The 6,122-nt window shown below is 43.6% G+C and overlaps 1 pseudogene; it reads right to left on the bottom strand.

Moving 5' to 3' along the window:
* Positions 1-2,099: 2,099 nt before the first annotated feature.
* LOC125547804 lies at positions 2,100-4,610 on the bottom strand (annotated as a pseudogene).
* Positions 4,611-6,122: the final 1,512 nt, after the last annotated feature.

Below are 6,122 nucleotides of genomic sequence, written 5' to 3' on the forward strand. Positions count from 1 at the left end.
TCCTCGGAGGAGGGCGCCATGGTCGTTCGGAGCACGGCGAGGATCCCCAACGTCCCCATGCAGTACCCGCAGCTCACGGAATCGAACTACCATCTCTGGGCGGCCAAGATGAAGATCATCATGCGTCCATTGGGCGTGTGGTCGGCGGTCGAGGCTGACGCCGAGTACGACGAGGAACGAGATATGGGCGCGATGGCAGCGATCTCCCAGTCCGTTCCTGATGATGTGATGATGGCGCTCGTCGAGTACAAGATGGCGAAAGAGGCTTGGGCTGTGATTCGTACGATGCGGATCGGCGAGGCGCGTGTCACAGAGGCGCGCATAAATCAGCTGATGCGGAAGTTTACCGCATGCTAATGGATGACGGCGAGACGATTTCCGCATTCTCTCACCGGCTGTATGCACTCGTCAGCGAGGTCCGTGCCCTAGGAGAGGATCTCCAGGAGAAGACAGTCGTCAAGCGGCTGTTTGCTGCTGTTCCTGATCATTTCTCGCAGATCATCGGGACGGTCGAACAGTGGGGTGACATGAAGACCATGTCCGTGGCTGAGGCAGTTGGCCGGTTGCGCGCGTTCGAGGAGAATGAGATCGGGCGCCGTGGTGATCGCGGCGACAAGAATGAGCAGCTGATGCTCATGACCAAGGCATTGGAGAACCTGCTTGGCAAACAGAAGCTGAGTGGTGAGGGTTCTAGCAGCAGCGGCAGCGGCGCCGGTGGCCGTGGTGGCCGTGGGCGAGGGCAGTCCGGACGCGGCGGCGGACGGCGTGGAGAGCGTGGTGAGCACTCTGAGAACAAGCCCAAGAAGCACCGAAAGTTCGACAAGAGCAGGGGCGGAGCCAGAACTTTTGTGAAGCCCGGGCAAACTTAAGCCTGAATGTCTAACATGTAAATAATAAATTTCGTACCGGATAGATAATATATACTATGCATCAAACTTGCAAAGCACAAATCCACATTAATATTGAAGTGAAAATACGAACATAACAGTCAGACAAATGCAGGCCCGTACGGGACACATGCGCAGCATGTTCAACTGCACAGGGCCCCCAAGTGACCAGGGGCCCCAGTTTTTTCTGTACACTATTTTTTCTGAACACTTTATGCAAATATGAATGACCAATCAATGCATTTTTTGAGTATATGCAGTACTAATACTACTAGTATTCCTTGGGAACATGCACCGTAATAACTCCCAGCACTCCATCTCACGCACACCTCTCCTCCTTCCTATTCTCTTTCTCTGTATTCTCTTTCACTTCCAGTGACCCATGCAAATCCCTTGCTCCATCACAGGGCTCATGGCTTCATTCCTTGGCGGTTTCTCCGAAATAAACCCAATGTATATGTATGCTCCATCCTCAATCCAACATCTATTTTTTTGCGGGTCAATCCAACATCTATTTAGCAGGTGTCTCCTCTGCTTCTTAGATCCTGTTACTGCTTCTACCTACGCTGCCCGACTAAAGTTTTAACCAGGCTACCAGAACTCATAAACCAAAGTTCGTTTCATTCCCTGTTGTTATGTCCTATTTCTTTTTTTGCGGGTGTTATGTCCTATTTCTAACACATAATATACTAATCATTCATCTAAAAAATGCGCTAGTTTTTTGCAAAATAATCAAATGGCATTTTGGAGAAGATTGCTTATGAAAAACAAATTTTGAGTTTGCAAATAATGTACTAATTTTGAGTTTTGAGATCGCTTCTTGAGTATAATTTTTTGTTTTCCTAATTGCCAATGGTTATATCACGGGCCTAATTTTGGATGTTGAACAGGGCCCTCATTTTCTCGGGTACGGCCCTGGACAAATGTAATATTTAAGCGAACTAATATATCAATATTCCATTTCAGATAGCAAATGGCATAGAGCCAATCAGCCAAACTAGCCATCTTGCCAACAAAAGTGTAGCCGTCTAAATCACCATGACACCATCAATATATCCTCACCATGACACCATCAATATATCCTAGAAGACACTACAGGATAAGAAAATGGATTTGTTATTCACAAAAATTCAGTGTTGTGATTTGTTTATTTATTCAAAACAGAGAGCTTGTAACAATAGAAAAGGTTAGATGGAACGTACCAATAGTGTGCTAAAGAAAATCACGAGGCAAATGTCCTTTCCGAGACTTCATTGCTGTAAATGTTCGAATAATATCTTTATCATCAACTGACTTGAATAACTCCCGCTCGGTGTAACATATCATCAAGTCGTTGAACCATTCGTTGTTGATCTTGCTACGCAATTTATTCTTGATAATCTTCATTGCTGAAAATGCTCTCTCAACAGATGCAGTTGACACCGGCAATATCAAAGCCAACTCAATAAGTTTGTATACCAATGGAAATACCAGATTTTTCTTAGTTTCAACGATATTCACGGCCAAACTTTGAACATCATCACAAGTAGAAAAAGAAGCATGCCTTTTCACTTGACTTATATAAGTGAGGAGCTACTCTCTTATTGTTCCACGATCATCATTAGAGAAGTCTTCATGATAAATTTCAGCAAGACGAGCAAGTTTATCAACATTGAACTTGGAGAAAGAGTCATTGGGGTCAAGACATGAGAAGCAATCAAGCACACAATTTTCTTCTTCACTAAAGCGGTGATCCATCTCCACACAAATTTTGTCAATAGCAACATAAAAAATCTCTGCACGGTAATGGTGAAGATTAGTAACAGTTCTCCCTTCTCTCCTTGAACGACCACGAACTGGTATTACTTCGTCCATATTTGGTACTAGAATACTATTAGCACCACAAAATTCTTGGACATCACCAAATAAATTATCCCAACCACTCTCTCTGAACGTTGCCAGCCGAGCCTTGACATCATTAACTAATTCCATGGCAAGAACAATATTGAGATCTTTTCTTTGCAAAACTTTTGAAAGCTCATTTGTGATGCCAAATAACTTCAACATAAGCTTCAGAATGAAAACAAATTTAAAGCTCTCCATTTTTTCTATCAAACCTGCTGCTTGAGATGGTCCACGTCCATATTCATCAACTGTACTAAGCACCTTTAACACGGAGGACCACATTTGATCCAAACGCAGTAAGGTAGTATGATGTGAACCCCATCTAGTATCCCCCGGTCTAGAAAGAGTAGATGATTGGTGCAAGCCCCTTCCAGTAGATATCTCACCACTCTCAAGTCTATCCAGAATATCTTGGTGTTGTGCCTCGGTCAATGCATCCCTTCTCTTGCAAGATGTTGTTGTTGTAGTCACAATCAAGGAGATGTACTCAAAGAAATCATGAATAGATGAGCAACTACTAGCAACAGACATGACCACCAATTGCAGACGGTGAGCATAGCAATGAACATAGAAAGCATAGGGGTTTTCATCTATGATCTTTTTCTGCAAACCATTAAATTCACCTCTCATATTTGAAGCCCCATCATATCCTTGACCCCGTATCCTTGAAATTGATAACTTATAATGATCAAGAATGCCATAAAGAGCATCCTTTAGTGACTCCGACGTCGTATCTTTGACATGATGCAAAGCAAGGAATCTTTCCACAACCCTCCCTTTGTCATTCAAAAACCTATAGGAAAACACAATAATGTCGGTTGGTTGCATAGAGAATAAATGACAAACAAACAACAAAATAAAAGTGAAACTACTAACCTCAACATCACAGCCATTTGCTCTTTCACAGATATATCACGTGATTCAGCAATAAGCACCGAGAATTGTTTGTCACCAAGCTCTGTCATGATCTTCTTTCTAACTTCATGTGCACAACACATTGCAAGCTCCTTTTGAATGTCACCAGATGTCATTGTGCAATTTCTGCCACCACGGTTAAAAGCATCTCTGACTTGTTCATTCTTAGTTTTTTCCAAATCTATCATCTCTCTAAAGTTTCCCTTGTTTAGAGAAGTAGCTGATTCATCATGTCCACGGAATGCCAAGCCTTGTGCAATGAGATATCTTGAACAACTTACAGAACAAGTTAAACGAATCTTATACATTTCTTCTGATTCCTTGCTTGATCTAGCAAAGTTACTTGCCACACTTTGTCTTTGATTATTATAATCATCATAATGCTTGACGCAAGAGTTGTGCCTACTACCATGACCACCAATATGATCTTTGAAGCCTTTAGATGCATGCTTCCAATCTGTAAATCCTTCTTTGGTGAAGACTTCATAACCAAAGTGCTCAGCCCTTCCGGGTTGCTTAAAGAGAAAACAATAAAAACAATAAGCTGCATTCTTCCACTCACTGTATTCTATCAGTCGTACCTTTTATACCAAGATTTGGAAAATGCTCTTGAGGAATGCGAACTTCCAAATTCAGTACGATGGTATTTATTCAAATCTGGTTGCATTGGACCCTTCAATATATATATGCTCTCCTCACTTGGTCTTGAATATCAGGAGGATACTCACAAATTTGTTTCCTCTTTCCCGGATCGCGCTCAATCGCATTTGGATTAAATTCATTGGCAACGTTAGGCGCTGGTGGCTCTACTTCTATTTCAGGCTGCGCATCATTCACATTTTCAGTCCTTTGCTCTACTTCTACTTCAGGTTGCACATCATTCATATTTTCAGTCCTTGCTCTCTTAACCAAAAACCTCCTCATCTCTGAAATTTAGTGAGTAAAAAATCTGAAGTTAGTTTTTACACAAATAAGAATATGGGTTAATCACAAGTTCATAGTACAGTACAATAACAAAGCTACCTGCATCAACTACATGTATCAGATTATCAAGTATTTCTTGATGTTGCCAAAGTGAAATCGGTGAAATATTTCTTAAAATTACTAGAGGAAAGAGTCTGCAACCTGCATACTAGTTTGCCAGTCTAATGAACTTGCAGTTTCTGTAGTTTCCAACAGCTAACAAATAGATTTTCTCTTTGGACTTTGGTCATAATCGTCCCCAATCAAAAGTTCCTAAATAAGCCCTAAGTACATCAATATCTCAACCCGAATCATTTATTAAGTACGCGATCTTACCGGAAGTCGAAGGAAAGGAACTGCCCCAGCCTTCAGGAGAGGAAGGGACAAAGGAAGGGACGACCGTGGCCACTGCCGGCTCGCCGTCGGCCTGCCGCTCGCCTAGCCCCAGATCGCCGCCTCGCCGCCTCGCCGCTCGCCTTCAAGCCCCTGCCGCACCTGGGAGAAACCAAAGAGACGCGAGTACGCGAGAAGCCGAGAACTGTCTGGACTCTGGAGTGATCGATGGTATTCCCTGTTGCCTCGTGGGCTGGAGCGAAGCGATCGATGGTATTCTTTTTTTTTCTAGTGGGCTGGAGTGATCGGGACATTCTAGTAAATAACTGGGCTGGGCTGTGAAGGAGGCCTAATCCAGTTTTGCCCGGGTAAATACACTCCGTATCGAGAAGTTTCACGTATTGTGGTACGACCACTGTTGCCGTCGGAGTGCCAGCGAGCCCGGGCAACTGCCCAGGGTCGCTGGGCGCTTGCTCCGCCACTGGTGCGAGGCACTCTGAATCATGGGTGTTTCCATAAGAGAGAGGAGAGGAACCAGTTGAATTTTGTTTGGTTCAGTGATAGTGATCATGCGGGTGACATCAATGACAGAAAGAGTACCTCGGGTGCCACCTTCTACATTGGTTCAAACCCAATCAGCTGGGTGTCACATATGCAAAAAATTGTGGCTATCTCCTCATGTGAAGCTGAGTATATAGCAGCAGCATCCGCAGCATGTCAGGGCATATGGCTGGGGCATTTACTTGCTTATTTACTTGGCGAAGATTCAGTTCAAGTTGTGCTCAAGGTGGACAACCAATCTGCGATATCTCTGAGTAAGAACCCTGTCCACCATGATAGAAGTAAACATATTGATCTTCGCTATCATTTCATACGGGATTGTGTTGAATCGGGCAAGGTCAATGTTGAGCACGTGAGAACTGAAAACCAGCTTGCTGACATCCTTACAAAGTCTTTGGGAAGAGTGAAATTCCATGAGATGAAGGAGAAGATGGGGATGAAGACGCTGGAGAAAGAGCAACAAGGTTAAGGGAAAGAATGTCATGAAATTAACCTCGTTGCATTTCTTGGTTTCTGTTACATTGGTTTTCACGTTCCTGTAGGATGGCACGTTGCTGTGATGTAGCATGTGTCTGTAGC

This window comes from Triticum urartu, chromosome 3 (genome assembly GCF_003073215.2).
Source record: "Triticum urartu cultivar G1812 chromosome 3, Tu2.1, whole genome shotgun sequence".
NCBI lineage: Eukaryota > Viridiplantae > Streptophyta > Magnoliopsida > Poales > Poaceae > Triticum > Triticum urartu.